Source organism: Ambystoma mexicanum, chromosome 2q (genome assembly GCF_040938575.1).
Source record: "Ambystoma mexicanum isolate Mex_15411 chromosome 2q, UKY_AmexF1_1, whole genome shotgun sequence".
Lineage (NCBI taxonomy): Eukaryota > Metazoa > Chordata > Amphibia > Caudata > Ambystomatidae > Ambystoma > Ambystoma mexicanum.
This window is the reverse complement of record NC_090924.1, coordinates 169,543,990-169,563,932: the sequence shown is the minus strand read 5'-3', so window position 1 is coordinate 169,563,932 and position 19,943 is coordinate 169,543,990.

Below are 19,943 nucleotides of genomic sequence, written 5' to 3'. Positions count from 1 at the left end.
ATGTGACAGAAATATATAATCTATCATTGAAGAGTAAGCGCCACGCTTCCAAGTGAATTTTGGGCATGTATCACTAGCTTCTACCATGTCCAAATCCCAATCTTGAAAGTACGATTTACAGACAGCCCCTCTAATATGAGAGGTTACATTAGTGTTAAGTTCTTCAGTCACCTGGCTTTTACAGCAATCGGCACTAAAATCCCCGCCAATATTATTTCAAGTGGACAATGATTATTCATAGAACTTTCAAAACACTTACCAATTTCATCTAACATTGCTTCTATTTTAGTATTAGCTGGATTCCAGTATAGAGTAATTATAAGAATATTACAATAATTTTCCTTGTTCCTAATCAACAATATCCCTAAAAGATTGGTAGATTCCTACACCAATTTGGTTTGCACTTTCAATGTGTTATTAACCGCAATAGCAAGTCCACCCGACGGTCGTCTTCGGGTTAGTTTTGAGACAGGCAAGAAATAGGTAGTATAACCGGGCAACAAAAGGGCGTTGAGTTTCATGGTTCCTGAAGAAGAATTGTAGGAAGATTGCACATGGGCAGCGTGTTAAACCATTGCATTATCTTATGGAAACCACACGAGTTCCAGGAAAGAATCCCAATTTCATTAATTCGCAATGGCTATGACGTAGCTGCTGGTGTTTTAAAGTTCAAAATTGCATTTATCATTGGTTCGAGCCACGGAGGTCCTTTATTTTTAGAGACTAAATTCAGTAATTCCTGAACCGCAGAGTCTCTATCTTTCATACCAGGTCTGGATTTCAAGCCAGCATTATCAGCAGCTGGTAGGCACGAATATGGGAGAAATTCGTTTGCAGCGAGCTCCTCGACAAAGGTCGTTAAAGTAAGCCCTTGGTCTTTAATTTCATCACGATTAAACCATAGGCATTTCATAATCGACACTGATGATAGGTAGCATATTGCCCTATAATTGTTTGTTCTTGCGAGTGATACTCTCAAGATATCATCAGATTTTAGAATCCTTAATTGAGTAATCTGTGAAAGCAAGGCAAGTAGAAAGGGACGATTTATTCGAGAGCTACCTAATATGGTCGCAGTTCCCTCAAGTCCAATTATATAGATTTTATTGGTTGATGGGTGCAAATGAGTTTGTGCCATAGAAAAGGCAGTTTCGATGTTCGAAAAGGAGTTTAAGGGCATCTGGTTCAATACAGTTTCAGTCGATATTTTACCTTCCTGGATTGCTTTCCTAAGTGTTTACAAAGTATCAGCACGATTGGAATAAAAAGGATCGGTGGTTGGCAGTACAGGCAATGCCTTGCTCATACCCTAACCATGTACCAATGTGTGTTGATTTTCGGATCCATCAAATAAAGGATAGATCGTATTCTCCCGGTGTCACATTGGCATACCGGTTAATGAGGGGTCACAATCATTTATTAGAGTAATGGCTTTGCTCCCCCCGTTAACTTTAATTGATCCTTTGCTCTCAGGAGAGATGGATGACTTAGCCAGGGCAGAGAAGACATTGGTCATACATGCCTCACTATAAGATTTCTTCTCACAGTCAGGTGGGTTCACTCCTGGAATTGGGCGGTGCCAATTTGAGCCGGGCTTTACGCAAACAGTGGTGGTACAGCTCCTACCACATACCAGAAAATAACTGTTTAGGTTTGATTTCAAAGTTTTCAAGGACAATCCCTCATCATTAGATTTCAAATCAATACCATTTGGGGGCTCACTGGTATTCAGAATTGGGAGCTTCTTAGATTTAGAGCATGAATTCTTAACTGGTATCGACTTTGGGGTGAGGGCCAATATATTGGATGCTGAACTTTTGGGATTTTTCGATGAAGAAGGTAAAGAAACATTCATTTTTAAAGATGACGTTAGGGCATCCTGACTCTCTTTAGTTAGTTGACAAAGGTCAATATGATCATCCTCATTATTTTGTATTACTAATCCAGAATTGGAAGGAAACAGGAGATCACTCACTACTTCCAATGTATTGGTGGAGATTATCTGGCCTTTTTTGTCATTTAAAAGTGCATCCTTACGTCATTTAGCATGGCGTTTGGCGGCACGCAGATGCATCTTTTTAGTACAACGAGAAAAGAAGCCAGGATTATCGTCAGCAGGAGCATCAGTTTGCTCATCTTGGTTCATGATATCCATGGCTTTTATGAGTGCTGAGGGACTGTCCGGGACTTTAGCTTGTTGTACCGGCTTCAAAAGAAATTGAGTGATTAATGTATTTGTCTCTTTAATCGCAGCTTTTAGCTCCTTCAGCTCCATGCTACAATTGCAGACTGCCGAGTTAGGAAGTAAGGTAGGAGGTATAGAATCTGATTCAGACGATGTAGGCTTGGTCGCCACAGATAGTTGTGAAGAATCTAAATTATATTGCATACTTTTGTTATTCCAAGAAAGTACAGATTTAGTAGGCTGCATATTTCGCAGATCATCATTCTTTATTCTTAGAATATCCGCAGCTATTAGAAATCCCTCCAACGTATCCATTTTTGAACACATATGATAGATAGTATATTTAATTTCTCCCAATTCAAGGTGAGATAAGTCATGTCCTTTATCCAATAGATTAAGGATTTTTAGTGTAACGTGGAAAGTTTGGGGGACCTATCATCACTAACCTCGTGGGAATCAAGATTCAAAAGATTCAGGTTGTAGGAATTTCGAACATACATTTGTGAAATCTGGAGAATATGTCAGTTCGGTAGGCATAGATTGGTTATTTGTATCGGCCTCTATATCTTTATTGGCCCCATCATACTCCATATAATCGGTTGGCGAATTAGATATAAGGGTTTTCACTTTCTCCAATCCGGAGACGAGAGGCGTTAGCATTCCTATGGAACGCCGTACCTGATCATCTATTACTGCCATTTTTTCGCAGCACAGTATCAAACTGATTGTTAGAGACAGGAGAAGCAATGCAATTTAAAAGATCTTTCCTAAGCCACTGTTTCTCTGCGCTATTCCCATCTTTGTTATTAGAAAGTTCGGGTTGTGAGGAGGTAGCGGTGAGTACAGAGTCAGCACAATGGATTTGGGCAGCATGAGATGTAAACACAGCACGAAGTGAATCGATACTTGTACAAGTAAAGACAGCCGGAGTGACTTCATTACAGCGACCGCTGCGAAGCCCGCTCGCCATACTTGTTCTAAATCAAGATAGTCTCTGCGAACGGTTCAATGTTAACCAATTTTTTAAAAAGTAAATACCGTCACAAAGATTGTTTATAGAACAATGTTATTAAAGTAGAGCACAAAGCATATAGGTTTAGTAGCGAGATACAGCAAGCAGCTGCTTACCGTCTAGATTTACACAATGCTCCAACAATAGCGACGGTGTAGAGCATTGCCAACTTAGAGTCGTCTAGTCAAGCTTCAAGCATAGGGTGATTATAAAGATTGGAGACAATGTGATATTAACCTGGAGGCTGGAGCTGGGAGCTGGCGAGCCAGTGAACAGCAAACAGTGGCACTTGAGCAAGCACTTGAGCAAGCACTTGATGTGCGCGCGCAGATGCACGCTGCCAGGGGGATATAAGGCCTTCTGGGTAAAAGGGGGCAGGGCTACCTAAAAAAATATAAATATGCACACTATTAGTGTTAGATTTACAAATCTAAGTAAATTAGATTAATCAGGTGCATATCAGGCAGTCCATAATAAGGGTATCAGGTAATATTATCCCCATATATATGGTCACCGTTAAATAATATTGCTGGGAAAAGGTTGCAGCGATATTATATGGGTGACCATATATATGGGTACAGGGGCAAAAAAAAAATGTGGGGGTTGCGGGGGTGTCCCCCGCATGTTCCATGCAATAATGTCGCCACAAAAAACGGCCATTTTTCGGCAATATTTTTGCATGGCGAGATTTTTGTGGTGACATTATTACATGGAACCATAATAAGTGTACCCAAGATAATGTCCAATCTGTGAAGCAGAAGCAGTTGAATTGACGTTAAGCAATCCGGAGCGGCGTGGATGGCCAGCAAACAGCAGCACTTCAGCAAGCACTTGATGCGCGCGCATGGCCTGGGGGTTATAAGGCCTTCTGGGTAAAAGGGGGTGGGGCTACCTAAAAGAATATAAATATGCACACTATTAGTGTTAGATTTACAAATCTAAGTAAAATAGATTATTCAGGTGCATATCAGGCAGTCCATAATAAGTGTACCCAAGATAATGTCCAATCTGTGAAGCAGAAGCAGTTGAATTGAGGTGCAATCCGGAGCAGCGTGGATGGCCAGCAAACAGCAGCACTTGAGCAAGCCCATGATGCGCGCGTGCAGATGCGCGCAGCCTGGGGGTTATAAGGCCTTCTGGGTAAAAGGGGGCAGGGCTACCCAAGATAATGTCCAATCTGTGAAGCAGAAGTAGTTGAATTGGCGTTAAGCAATCCGGAGCAGCGTGGATGGCCAGCAAACAGCAGCACTTGAGCAAGCACTTGATGCGCACGTGCAGATGCGCGCGCCCTGGGGGTTATAAGGCCTTCTGGGTAAAAGGGGGCAGGGCTACCCAAGATAATGTCCAATCTGTGAAGCAAAAGCAGTTGAATTGACGTTAAGCAATCCGGAGCAGTGTGGATGGCCAGCAAACAGCAGCACTTAAGCAAGCACTTGATTAGAGTGCCATTATTGCTTGTGGCAGGTCTACTGGGCAGCCCCATTTTCTTAGTTTGTTCTCTATTGATCATGTTGATAATGTTGAAGGCCTCTTCTAGATCAATGAAGGCCAAATAGACATTCTGTTGCAATTTTATTGCCTTCAATTTCAGTATGTTGCGCAGAAATAGATTCATGTTGGTTCCTATCCCCATGCTAAAGCCCGCCTGTCTTTTATCCAAGATACCAGCCGCGGTTGCCCATGTTTTTAGCTGTCTGAAAAGAATCGAGGTAAAATCTTACCAATGGAGTCAAGAAGGGCGATAGGTCTGTAGGTTTTTGGGTCTTCCCTATCGCCCTTCTTGAAAATTGAGACTATCACTGCTGCCTTCCATGAGTGCGGTATCGTCTGGGTTCGAATAACTTGGCTAAACAACATATAACAGAAGACAGCCCAATCTTCTGGGTTTTGTTTTATCACAAATTATTCAGGCCATCACGGCCGGCTGCTCTGAAGGGATTTAACTTACTCATTAAACTGATTAGATCTTCTCTATCAAACCGAATTGACCATGACCTAGAGGTTTTGTTTTCTGCAACCTGCATTTCCCGAGGCAATTCAGCAGAAAGGTCTTTAAAGTGTTCTACCCAGTTTGCTTCTTTTACTGCAGGCACTGCAATCGCCAATTGGTTAGTGTTGTTGTTGTTTAACAATGACCATAATTCACAAGTGTTTTTATTGGCAAGAATGCTCATCATTGTTTCAGCATCTGCTTGAAACCCAATCTTCTGGGTTTTGTTTTATCACAAATTATTCAGGCCATCACGGCCGGCTGCTCTGAAGGGATTTAACTTACTCATTAAACTGATTAGATCTTCTCTATCAAACCGAATTGACCATGACCTAGAGGTTTTGTTTTCTGCAACCTGCATTTCCCGAGGCAATTCAGCAGAAAGGTCTTTAAAGTGTTCTACCCAGTTTGCTTCTTTTACTGCAGGCACTGCAATCGCCAATTGGTTAGTGTTGTTGTTGTTTAACAATGACCATAATTCACAAGTGTTTTTATTGGCAAGAATGCTCATCATTGTTTCAGCATCTGCTTGAAACCGTTGGGCTTTCGAAGTTATCAACCAATTCTGATATTGCTGTCTTCTTTTTTTCTTTAGTGACACTTTGTCCGCTATGGCCTCTTGGTCTATTTTTCGTAAGCCTCAATAACCCTTCACATCCTTCTCTTTTTGTATCGTGCAGGTTCTTAAATTCAGTCTTATTGACAGATCTTTGGTATACCTTAAAATCGAACAGCACTTTGCAATAATCAAGGGTATTCACATGATCTTTCAAAATAGATCAGAGGTTGTTTTTAAAAAATTTTTTTTTTTACATCTTTGGGTATGATTTTTAAATGGTTACCTCCCTGGTTTATTAACAACTTCTCAGAGTTCCGTTGATGAATAATTTGCCCAGTCACATTCAGGGTTAATTTAAGTAAATGATTGTCACTACAGAGCATTGGAATAAGTCATAGTGTTTAACCATCTCTGTAAATCACTAGAGACGAAGTAACAGTCAAAGCATGCTGTCGAGGAACCTCTACTCCGGGCCACTCTGCCAGGAACATCACTGCGTGTCTGACCATTAACCATAAACACATCACGTTCATGCAATTCTATGATCAATAGCCCCACTTTCTCAGATAGAGTAGAGTGTGGCAGAACTATACCATCCTTGTCCATACAGTTTATATTTAAATCCCTTCATAGTAGAATCAAGGGAGCTTGAAGTTCGATCTGCTTCTTCTTCTCCAGTAGAGATTGAATAGTATGAGCGTAGTATGGGTAGTTTCGGAATCCTGTGTACAGTGTAAGATTAGAAGTTGAATGTATGGGTTTACGTGGTTGATTTCAATCACCGAAAACTTGCCCCCACGTTTTATCCTGGTTTGGAGACCAGAGGAGGGTCTTCTCGCAGCTCGAGTTATTGCTGGATTTTGATATAAATCAAAACCATCACAAAAAAGGTGTGGAAGTCAGCCATGTCTCTTGTAGACATATTATCTCATATGCGGTGGGATCCTATTAGTTATCATTGAATAAATGCTTGAATCCTCTGGTGTTCCATGATCCCAAGCTGCTCAGTAAGTGTGTTTGGGATGCTTGTTGTTAATGACTGGATTTTTGGGCTAGTGTACAGCTAACCAAGACCAACCTGCTCCTTCAGCTTTGTCTTCCGTTAAGTTTGTGAATGTTTTGACTTCTTTTCAGAATTCCTTTGTACTTTTGAACGGAATTTTGAGTTTGGCTAGCTGCTTCATAGAGATTGTTTGTTTTAGGGATGGTCTTTGGTTCTCTGTGTTCTCCGGGTATACAGGAGCGACTGGTATCGCAGAGGGTGCAAATTCTGCTGTTCTTTCTTTGCTATTATAGGACGCTGAGTGGTTTGCCTGGTTAACAGATGGCCGTTCTTCCGATATCTTGAAACCCAACAGGAACAAATCCATGGCAGCCTCCAATAGAGCTCTTTTCACAAGTGGAGAGCATAGGTGAAGGATGACCCAACCAAGTCTTGGTTCATTAACAAATTCCACGATTTTAATATCGTCTGCATTGATGTATCTCAGGTTTGGGGAACAATGCAGTATGTTCAGGATGTTTCTTCTGTTCATAATTAGGCCATCCAACTCTGGAATTATCCTCTCCACAGTTATTTGTAGCGCAGCTGCGCACACTCTTTTCAATGAGGATTTTGTTTTTTGTGCAAGCTGCTGATCATTACGAGAATTTTGCTTCCCAGGAGATATTTCCTTATTTTCTTAAGTCTTTGCCAGAGCAGTTCTTCTTTGCTCTAATTCAGCAAGGATTGGCTCTGTCCAAGTGCCATTGATCTTTGAAGAATTTTCTTGCTGCTTAGGTATATTCCTTAAATTAAACTTTATATTATTTTGTATGGATGCACATCTGAGTCACACTGTTCCTTTTGTATTTCAAAGGTTAAACTTGTGTTGTTCTCGTTCCATCCCTCTTCTTCATCTATCAAGAACATTGATAAATTCAATAAGATGCTCATCTTTGGGTCATTGTGAGCTGACACTTGAGCTGAAGTCTTTCAAGTATTGTTCACTTGGAGTATGGTCCTATTTATCGGCAGGTTTGTCTTGTTGTTTCTCTTAGGGGAACTATTTGGTAGAGTCAGTTTCCTCGAGAATGCTCTTGAGCCATTGGAATTGATTTTCTTCACTGGAAGTTACTTTTTTGTTTTCTTTGATTGCAATGTCAATTTCTTTGACACTTTGGAAGGCAAAATGCCTGGTTTTGCAAATATGGAGAAAGTCCTTGGATTTGTGAAGTTAATGTCTTGGACTGGCCTTTCGATTGGTTTAGAAAGTTTGATTATTTTCGAGTTTGTTCATTCGGATTCTGGCTCTTGCACGGTTGTATTTCAATTTGTAGTTTTGGCCTCTTGCATATTGGACATGGTCATCCCAGCTACCATTTTACATCCAAGTGATCTATTTGAATCTTGGGTGATCAAAACATTTGAGTCTCTTCTCGCTGTTGGATTTTTGCAGGTTGATGTTCCATTTGTCAGACATTTGTTGCTAGTGATTTTCACAGTCTTCCTAATCGGCATCAATGGTGTGCAAACTTCCACACCCCAATCCCGGGTGTCTTTTTAAAATCTTGTCTGCTTTAGTAACCCCAAAATAGCAGACATTAGCATTGTCTTTTCTGCTTCTTCACCTCTGGATAAATCATATAATCTTGATTGCCACTGTGCTGTCAGTTCTGCTTCTTTATCAAGACGTGCTTGTACTGCAGTTGTGAAGACTTCTAAACTTTGTATTTTTATGAGTAGTGTTGTCAACAGTGACGCTTGATCGTGTTTGGATTCGTTAAGCCCTTCATAAAGTTTTGTGAAACGATTCAAGCAGATTGTCAGGGAGGCTGTGATCATATTTCGAAGTTGCATAAGGACTATCAGACTTATTTGGGGCTCTGAAAATGGAGACAGAGTCGGTTGCGTCCTATGAGCTTCAGTCTCAAGTGATTCTTCAGATGAACCCGATCATGTTGAGATCAGTGAGTTTGATGAGTCACTATAGTCTTTCACCTGGCTTGCAGTTAACTGTCTCACAAAATTCTGTGCTTTTTCACTGTCTCGTAACTTTGTTGATCTGTTGTATGTTTTACTTACCTGTCATGAGGTTGACTTCTCTTCTACTTTTTGAGGACAAGTCATTCAAGGTTGGAGGTTTGGCTGTTGTTGGTGTTGAGCATTTAAACACAATGTGTATTCCATTAAAGCCAACACTTCTTTGATTTGCTATCATTACACTCAAATTCGCCATATCTTGAGCAATTCGACTGGCGAGTGTAAATGCCCAGCACCTCCTGATTAAGCATACTTCTATCAGAGGTCCGGTCCTCAAGCATTGGGTATTCAGGTGATCCCAGACGTGTAAAAACCTCCTCTAAGAAGACTAGGTCGTCCTCAATACCCACATCGACTAAGCATACATTTCTTGGCACCTCCTTCATATGATTAGACTCATCAATTTTTGAGCTGTTGTTGTGTGGCAACATAACTTCAATGCTTTCATTTTGTGTTTCAGGTGAGGTCTTTAGCCATTCATAGCTAAATAGTATGCTGTGGCTTGGCATTATTCTTTTCGGTGACACAATCACTATAGAAGGTATTGTGTCACTCATTTTGCTAGCACGTTCTTCCGTGTTCTGGTTTATATTCTTGTTTATGTTTTCACACATAATTCTGGTTACCATCATAGGGGAGGAGTAAGTCCATCTTATGCTTGACCCAACCCCACTACTGGGTTGGTTCGGAAGCTCTAGTAATAGGTACATTATTACCCACTCTATGGACCCAGAAGAGGCTTCACTGCTTCTTGGTGATTCAAGACCTCGTACTGCACCATGTTTATTAATCAGGGGAGAAGTTGTCATGACGAAAAGTGTTGAAGGGGGCAGACGTGACTCTGCTGACAACGCATTTTGTCCGTGTGTGAAAGGGCCGACATCACTATGGGCTTCATTACAAGTCTGGCAGTAGCTGAGGCGGTAAAACTGCCTGGTTACCGCCGGACTTGTATTACCATTCCGCCTCTGTGACTCCCGGAAATACCAGGGCATTATGACCCTGCTGTCCCGGGAATTCCGGAGGTGGAATTCGGTAAATCGATAGGACTCAATGGGAATGGGGAAGTGGAAACACCGGCACCATCTTGTGATGGTGCCGGTGTTTCCACGTCTGCCTGCAGGCGGGCGGTGTTAAACCAGCCAGGTCAGACCTGGCGGGAACATCACCTCCCGCCTGCAGGAGTCGGGATCAGGCGGTCTGGAATTAACAGGGGCGGCAGGTTTATCGCCACTTTTATTTCCGGACCGCCCGACCTGTATTGAGGCCCATTGGGCCTCATTACGAGTCACCCGGTATGGAAAAAACAGTGGCAGTAAACCCGCCGCCACCATTGTTTCCATACCGAGTGATCTCGAGTCCTGCAGGCGGAGGTGTCATTCCCGTCAGGTCTGACCTGGCTGGTTTAACACCGCCCGCCTGCAGGCGAACGTGGAAACATCGGCACCATCACGAGATGGTGCCGGTGTTTCCATGGTCCCCATTCCTATTGAGTCCTATGGGACTCAATGGGAATGGGGATTTACCGAATACTGCCTCCGGAATTCCCGGGTCAATGGGGTTGTAATGCCCCGGTAATTCCGTGAATCACAGAGGCAGAACGGTAATATGAGTCCGGCGGTAACCGAGCCAGAAAAACCAGCAGGTTACCGCCGGACTCGTATTGAGGCCCAATGTCTAATTCATCTTGCACTATGTAGGATCAAACGCACTTTCCATGCACGCAACGTCCATCTACAACTCTTCGAGCCAGACCTCTGAATGCAAAACGAGTTACACCAAACCCAACTGTTTTAAGGAAGCACACCTAGCAATACAAGGGGCAAAATATATGGACAATAAATGGCAAAAGACAACCCTTGTGTGTAAGGCAGAAGGACTTGTCGGATATCCAGAAAAAAACACTAGCCCTTGTAGAACAAGCATGCGCACAAATATGGACTGACATGGATCACATCAATTGAAAAGCCAGTGAAGGTGCACCAAGAAGAAAGCTACGAGCTATGCTTTACAAAGAGGGTGCTGTCTCAGTGGGATCAAACAGATGATGTAACAGAAGCATACCAATTCCAGATCTCTGAAAAGGCACTGCAGCGCTGATGGATTACTACTGGGTCTGCGGCCAGCAGGCATACTTGTATCTCCCTCCACCTTGGAGGGGCAGCTGTTTGCTTGCAATGCTGCACTCGGCCCTGTTAGTAGTGCCAGAAGAACACCTAAAGGGGGGACCCCTACCGGATGAAGACCAGACAGTGCCCCTAACCACAGAAGTAATGCCCACTATGCCACCTCCACTCTCCCGCATTCTCCCGGAAAAGAAATGTTATGATCAGCTGAGTAGAAAGATGAGGTCATCAAATGATCTTAAGACTTATTCGATCTGCTCGCACAGGTACCAGATGAATACAAACTCTATAGTTCAGCAGAGACATTTTTTGCATCCTTAATACCTAGCATCCATCGGTGGAAGCTAATCCAGCTGGTGAATGTTACTGAACAGGGGTTCAACATCATAAACGTGGAACTAAGGGCCCTAAGACTAATGACGGTGCAAAATAGGTATGTGTTGGACCTCCTGACGGCTATAGAGGGCGGTGTTTGCAAAAATATCGGGAGCTCATGTTGCACATTCATACCTTCTGTAGATGCTGAAATGGGGACACTCTCACATGTCATTGCAGCAGTACACGAAGTAGGGGTGAAAATGAAAAAGGGGGCCGGGGTCCAGGAAGAAGACTGGTTTATGATGGCTTTTTACTGGGTCCCATCATGGCTTGGAACTTTGGTGAAAATGCTCGTCCATACCTTTATGGTTATCCTGGTGATCTTTTTCACATACCAGTTGGGTCTCTGGTGTTGTGCCAAAGCTGCGCCTAATAGTGCAATGATGACGGTGACTATTGGGAATAATAAGGTACCTTGTGATACAAAGGAAGCAGATATACAAACTGAGCGAAATGACTGCCACGTTCACCACATGGTTCCAATCCCTATTGGCGATGTAGTTGATAACCTGTACCACACAACCATTGTACCTCCCCCTGATCCCAAAAATTACAAAGAGGTATGGGTCCATCTGGAGGGTGATGGAGGGTACATATACATGACCTGCACACCTGAACAGTATGCTCAGCGGGGGGAAAGTTTAAGACATGTGTGTAGAGCTTGGATGCCAATACAGGGAACATCAGCATGGGACAAGGCAGAAAGTCGTGCAAATCAACATAAAATTGGTGGGGGAGAATTTGTTACTGTAGAAGCAATGAAAGGGTTGGATGGAAATTCGCCTATCCCACCCCCTAGGCGCTTTCAGTTGAGGCGAACACCATATCAGGTGATGTAGTGTACAAGGGGGGAGCAATCCGCACTAGTAGGAAACATGTAGAGGCACTGTAGCTCCTAGAAGTGGATGTGCGACACTGGGAAACACATAGCACATGGCTCCATTTTATATTAGGCCCAAAACAGTAGGCGCATGCAAGGCCCAGCTCACTAGGACAAATCACGCAAAAACAGAATGGATCCACAGAGCCCTGTTCCACGAACGTTCACTTCCCCCTCCCTCCAGTGTTGTGACTATTTAGTATCTACCAAAGGAATGCGCCATGCAAGAGCGTGAGACAACACCAGGCTCTGCACTGCGTACTTTCATCTCTACTATACTGCGAATAGGCCTCTAACCACCACCCAACCAATCAGGAGCCAGCCCCACACCATGGACCTGACCACCCCACCTTTGCATTCCCCAATATGTGCACGACACCCCTGGCCCCACACAAATAAAGTGTCTACAGAAGATCTAAGCATGCACGGCTGTATTTTTCCAAGTAAGAAAACACATCTCTTGTAACACGAGGCACAGCGAGGGATACATTAAAGATCAAAACCCCGGGTGGAGACCTTGAGTGCTGGAACTGCAGTATTGTAATTGGCTATATATAATGTTCTTAATACACAGAGGTTTCTAAGCGCGGACTCAGGGATCGAACCTGTGTTGCTCTGTGTCATCTTGCTCCCAAGGCAAGCGAGTTGCCCCTGAGATATCCTTCCGAGCCCAACACAGCTCTGAAAGTGTGGGTCAGCGTGACTGTATGTTATCCTCCCTTCGCCCTGGTACCATTTCCCATTCCGTCCAGGTGCCTGCCACAATGATATAGTAACTAGGCTTAGCATGTTTAGTTTAGAGAGCAACAATGTAGGCTATGTGTGACCTGACCTTCTCCACAAGGATGAGCCCAGCTGACCCACGTGGATTCTGACCGACGGGAAAGAACCAAACATTTAAGGCCTGGCATCCCCTATGGAGCAGGCCCATATGTAGGGTACCTCCAATCATTGCCCCCATTAGTACCATATGTAAGAATGGGGGCAATGCCCTGTTTGTAGCAGGACGAGTCAGAGCACTCTCGAGCAGCAGAGTCATTTGCTGATATTTGCATTCTGTATAATTACACTTTGTTATCCTTACACTATCCCCTGCCTATTTCCTAGTGGGTTGTCTTTATTCTGGAGTATGCGTAAAAAGAGACTTGCCTTCATATGCCAAGGCTCTTGGCAAGCTCTCTCTGTGGTTGCATAAACTTGTGAATTAGCTCCATAAGGGACTTATCATGGCATTCCCTCTGGTGTAGGCTACGGACCGCAGCGTGGTAGTTGAATGTAGTCCTGTCCAAACTGATGGGTGCTCCATTTGAGCCGATGCATCGGGCACCTTTGAAGTTTCTCTCGTGGAAGACAGCCTTTCTGGTGGCGATCACCTCGGCCAGTCGTATGGGGAAAATTCAGGTTCTATCATGTAGGCCTCCATATTTGTCAGTCCAAGGTGGTGCTACAAACTCATCCATCCTTTATGCCGAAGGTTCTGTCTGCTTTTCATTTGAACAAGCCTTTGCTCAAACCAGTTTTCTTTGCAAGCCCTTATTTGCCTGCTGAGAGTTCCCTGCATTCACTGGATGTGTCACCTGCCTTGAAATTCTATGTGGCACGCACAAAGGAGTTTTGAAAGACTTCTTTACTTTTCGTCAACTTTGGACCTGTGGGGCATGGGAAGGCACTAGCAAAGGCTTTCATCTCCGGATGGCTCTCTGGCTACATCATGCATTTCCATCAGCTGGCCAACAGACCATTGCCAGGCTGGCCGAGAGTCCATTACACCAGAGCCATCACCCCGAGTGCAGCGCTCCTCTTTGTGTTCTCCTGCCAGATATCTGCAGGGCTGCTACGTGGAGGTCTACCCACACCATCACAAGATTCAACTCTGTCAACAGGGATTCCAGGGTGAAGTATTGTGTCAGACAAGCACTACTCCGCAACCTGTTTTCTTGAGGTTTGTCTTCCATGGTTAAGTCTTATTGCTTCTGTTGAGCCTTGCCACCTGCCATTGTTGTGTGTATATACTGCTGTGTAATCATATTCATAGCACGTGAATCCAGGTAAGACCCAATGCTGGAGAAGGAACTCGTTACTTACCTGAAACTTGTGTTCTTCAACATGGGTCTTACATGGATTCACATGCAAAACCTCCCCCCTTCCGCTCAATGGCTTTTCTTGGTTCCTAGTGCCACTTTGCATGCGTGACCAAATCCGAAGATGGCTCCAGGGGTGGAGTTAGGAGACCCAATGTCATTGACTGGGGCAGTATCACCCAAAATGACAGCAATGGGCTATACAAGGGACAGGCAGTTTTCAGTTTAAAGCTAGACTGCTTTTTATACTACCGAGGGGGAATATTCATAGCATGTGAATTTATGTAAGACCCCATGCTGGAGAACCAGAGTTACAGGTAAGTTACTTGTTCCTTCTCTCTGTCTTGGTCTCTGTCTGCCTCTCTCTCTCTCTCTCTCTCTCTTTAGGTCTCTCTCTTTTTAGGTCTCTCTCTAAGTCTCTTTCTCTTTCTTTGTATCACTCTCATTCCCTCTCAGGCTCTCAGCCTCTCTTTCTCTTAACCCTCTCTATAACTTATTCTTTTTTTAAACGCCCCCCTCCATATGTGCCTCTTCGCCTATCTCTCTCTATATCTCTTTGTCTCTTTCTCTCTCACTTGTTCTCTCTTTTCATTTCCTCTCATTCAGAAAAGTGATACAGGTCATGGTGGAAATGACACAAGAGAAGGTTTTGAAAGAATCAAAGGCTGCAAGGCCAATTTTTAAGGAGGTTGGACATTGATCGCATGCAACGATCTGTGAGACTTTTGCTCTGTTATGCGGAATCAATAAGCCTGCATATAGATCTTTGTGCCTCATTCATTGAATTATTTGCACGGTGCAAAAGGACTTTTCACTGGTGCAAAGTGACTGTGCACTGCCAACCCTGATTCACTGAGCAGTGCAAAGTGTATTTTTGCAGTACAAATTCATTTTATAACAGTGAAAAATCACTTTGCATGGTGCAAAAAATTCCACGAATCTGCCTCTTTGTGTTGTACATCTTCATTTTGCAAATGGGTCCTCACTTGGTTGGAGGGTTTGAGGCATGAATGGAACTTAAGCTCTGTTATTAAACCTGACAGGTGCTGACAATCACTGAAAAGTGCTGTATTTCTAAAGGAGGTAAATGCTATTCAAATGTTCCTAAATAGGAAATTAGCTTATGGCCTCCCTCTGCCAACTTGTTCATCCCTAGCGTTGTTTTTCATCTCAACAAAACACTTGTCCTTCTTTGAATGTTTTAAAAATATTTGGGGCAAATATAAACATGCACATATAGAATAGTCCTAGCTTCAGTCATCAGGTCAGTTATGTTTTCTGTGTGCTGTCTAACATGTCATCCTATGGTAGATAGTGACATTCTTCAAAAACACACATGTGAATCTACAGGTGAAGTTGGGTTTGTTTTAATAATGCATCAATACTATGATAGCCATTTCATTGAAATTAACTTTGTTGCATGTTTCCATGATCATCAATAGGCCCACCCAGGTAACTGCAAACATGTTGGACATTTTGGAAGAAGGGAATTTGAGATTCAGTTGAGGCATTCAAAAGCCCTGTCATGCATTTGTAAGACTCCTTGATATGTAAGTGTGTCTCCTGCAAAAGTAGCATATCTGTTGAAGATGCCGTCAAGCGTTGCCACACTTTTTTGCCATTGAATTGCATTATTCAGGCATGCACATTCTAACATATATTGCAAATTCTCCCAATCGCTAGGGTCAGTGAGAAATATAACTGCATTATGCCGCCCGCTTTGAGTTGGAATGGTGAGTCATGGGGGCGGGGGGGGTAGCGGGGTGGGGGGGGCTGATCAGGCACTGGGCCATGGGGCTTGAGGAGCCAGTCTCCCTTAAATGCCACTCTCCCTGCCATATCACACCACAATCTAGCCTCAGCGATGCACCTACTGTGTGTTTATGAGAAGTCCTTCTACCTCACCTTGCAGCTGTCAGTCACTATACAATAGCCTTCCAAACGATCATCCATGCAGACACTACGCTCGGGTGTGTCGGGTACCAGGCTTGTGCAGTGAGTACACTTCTGGACAAGGGTACCGTTCTGGGAAGTCAAACCAAAGGCAGCTCCGCATTATGAAAAAACAGCTTTGATATTCAAATTGACCTCTGAAAGCTGCAACCATAGAAAAGCAAGCACAAATGCTCTGCGCGCAGAGAACCGCACTATGGGGGTAATTCACAGAATTAAGCGCACAAGTGGTGCACGCGGCTGGCGCACAATGTGCATGTGTGATAGTCTGCGCCAAACGCATGCGCCATAATACATTTCGGCGCGCAGCGTATTCATGGATTTTAGCCACCAAAAGCAGCCGTGGTGCAGAGTGGCGCAGCGACCCTGCAGCAGCACCAGTAACGCCCCCAAGAACGCCCGTCGCGCAAGCAAAAGCCATCAAAATCCCCAATCCAGCGCAAAGGGCTGCGCTAACCCTGGACTAGTATACAGGGCCGCCACACAGCACACGGCAAGCGGGGAACGTGTATTACAGGGGTTTGCGGGAAGTTTCACCTGCGATTTCAGCAGGGTACGTGTATTCCTGGGGTGCGGGGAAGTCTAACACGCGATTTCAGCAGGGTACGTGTATTTCTGGGGTGTGCAGGAAGTTCCACACACAATTTCAGCAGGGTACGTGAATTTCTGGGGTGCAGGAAAGTTTGACACGCGATTTCAGCAGGGTACGTGTATTACTGAGATGCGGGGAAGTTTAACACGCAATTTCAGCAGGGTACGTGTATTCCTGGGGTGCGGGGAAGTTTAACACGCGATTTCAACAGGGTACGTGCATTTCTGGGGTGCGGGGAAGTTTAACACGCGATTTCAGCAGGGTACGTGTATTTCTGGGGTGCGCGGGAAGTTCCACACACGATTTCAGCAGGGTACGTGTATTTCTGGGGTGCAGGAAAGTTTAACACGCGATTTCAGCAGGGTACGTGTATTACTGAGGTGCGGGGAAGTTTAACACGCGATTTCAGCAGGGTACGTGTATTCCTGGGGTGCGGGGAAGTTTAACACGCAATTTCTGCAGGGTACGTGTATTTCTGGGGTGCGGGGAAGTTTAACACGCGATTTCAGCAGGGTACGTGTATTTCTGGGGTGCGCGGGAAGTTCCACACACGATTTCAGCAGGGTACGTGTATTTCTGGGGTGCGGGCAAGTTTAACATGCGATTTCAGCAGGGTACGTGTATTACTGGGGTGCGGGGAAGTTTAACACGTGATTTCAGCAGGGTACGTGTATTACTGGGGTACGCGGGAAGTTCCACACGCGATAGGCCCTGTGCGAGTGGGGTACGTGTATTTCGGGGGTGAAGGGGAATCCTACACGTGAATTGGCAGAGTGGGTCCTCCCAGGTGTTCTCTCTACACCCTCCACAGCCCCTGCAGGCAGACCACACAACAGGGGACTACCCCGCACCCCTGGGCATGTCCCGCAGGCAGCCCATCCACCATGGGCATGCCCCCCCAGCCAAGCCACATGTCACCTTGCACTAGTGATCACCAAGGCATTACCCCCTTGCACCCCCACTCCCCAGCTGTGCAGGGCACTTGCCTGGATGCCCCCACTCATGTCCCCCAGCACCCCCACCCCCCAGCAGTCAGGGGCACCTGCCTGCAGGCCCCCACTCATGTCCCCTTGCACCCCCACCCCCCAGCAGTGTGGGGCACCTGCCAGCAGGCCCCCACTCATGTCCCACTCATCTCCCCCTGCACCTCCACCCCTCAGCAGTGCAGGGTACCTGCCAGCAGGCCCCCACTCAGGTCCCCTTGCACACCCACCCCCCAGCAGTGTGGGGCACCTGCCAACAGGCCCTCACTCATGTCCCCTTGCACCCCCAGCACTGAGGGGCACCTGCCAGCAGGCCCCCACTCATGTCCCCTTGCACCCCCAACCCCCAGCACTGAGGGGCACCTGCCAGCAGGCCCCCACTCATGTCCCCTTGCACCCCCATCCCCCAGCACTGAGGGGCACCTGCCAGCAGGCCCCGACACATGTCCCCTGCACTCCCACCCCCCAGCAGTGCGGGGCACCTGCCAGCAGGCCCTGACACATGTCCCCCAGCCAACACGTCATCACAATCTAGATCCCTGGCCCTTATGGCCAGCCTCCACATGCCAAAGACCCACCCAAGTATTGCATCTATCCACATAGAAATGCCAATTACATGACACAACCCCAATGGCAAGTATGTAAATGAAGACATGTTCCTCACACACACACAATGGGTGCAAGTGAATCTCAAAACCCATATCATGACATGCATGAAACCAATGAGATAATACCACACATCGAAGTTTGAAGAAGAAAATGTATTAAAAGCAACATGAATAGAATTAAAATCAAACAAACGACAATGGAAATTAAAAAAGAAAAGCTGCATGTCCGTAAAATAATGAAAAACAACAAATCATAATCCAAAGGAAAGGTGTCCAAAGTCACAGTTCCAAAAATGAAATCCAAGGGAAAAACAAAAGTGAAAACCATTGCTCCATGGGGAAATCCAAAGAAAAAAGTAGAATCCAACAGTTAACTATATACAGATGAACAATCCAGGGTCCATGATCCCAATTGAAGAAATGAAACCTATCAAAAACTCCTACCTAATAAAAAAACTATATACAAAAATGTGGTCCATTGTCCAAAAGGTCCAAAATTAAGAAAAAACCAAAGGAAACCTAATACTAACCAAATAACTATTTACAAGGGCAGCGGGCAAGTCCAACGGCTCACATGTTGATGTTCTGGGCCAGGGCATCATCGAACTCCTGCTCGATCTCCCGGAGGCGGTCCTCTTCCATGGCCCCGAGGGTTCGAAGGGACGATGACATCTGGAACTCCAGGTCCCTGCGAATGGCCTCGAGGCACTCGGCCCGCCTCAGGGCCCTGCGCATGGATTTCTCTGCCCTGACCATCGTGAGCCGTGCCTCTTCCGCCCGCTGCCGCTCCGCATCTATGGCATGGCCCAACCGCTGCCACACGGAAGACATTTCCCGTCCAGGGTCCTCCTGCCCTCCGGCCGATGCCTGCCCCTCCGATGTTGATGGCCCCGAGCCATCATTGCTCCCACCTACAGCCTGCTCCTGCTGCTGCTGTCCATGTGCCCTGTCCGATGGTGCCTGCACATCCTCCATCTGCTGGTCTCCAGTTGTGGTGTCCACCCCTGCTGGACCGCCAACTCCCGACTGTGGCAGGGATGGGATCTCCACCAAGCTGGCTGTGTTGGTCAGGCCAGGTCCACAGGGGGCCCTGGTGGAATCTGGGCCAGAAGACGATGTGGAGAACGACCGGCGCATAGCCTCCACAGAGGAGGAGAGGTCTGCCAGAGTGCGCGTCACATGTAGGAATCCTCCGACCAGGGCCCCTCCCAGCAGTGCCACATCACGACGCTTCTCTTCGTGATGGCGTGCGTTCTCCGCCCAGGAAGAAAGCACGTCATCACGAATGACACGTGTGCGCAATGTGACACCCACCAGGACGGATCCCATACGGTCGTGGGACCCCTCGCCCGCAGGTAGTGGAGAGGCAGGTGATATGGCACTCTCCCCTACCTGCGGATGGGCCTGGGACGGGGCCTCCCTGCTGGTGCATGATGGTGCAGTCACAGGGTCAAGGACAGCGACATGCACAGACCCCTCCGCGATGACCTGTGCTGCCTCCTGACCCTGGCCCTGGACTGCACCACTTGCACCAGTGGTAATACACCCACCAGGCCCCATGTGCGGCTCAGTAG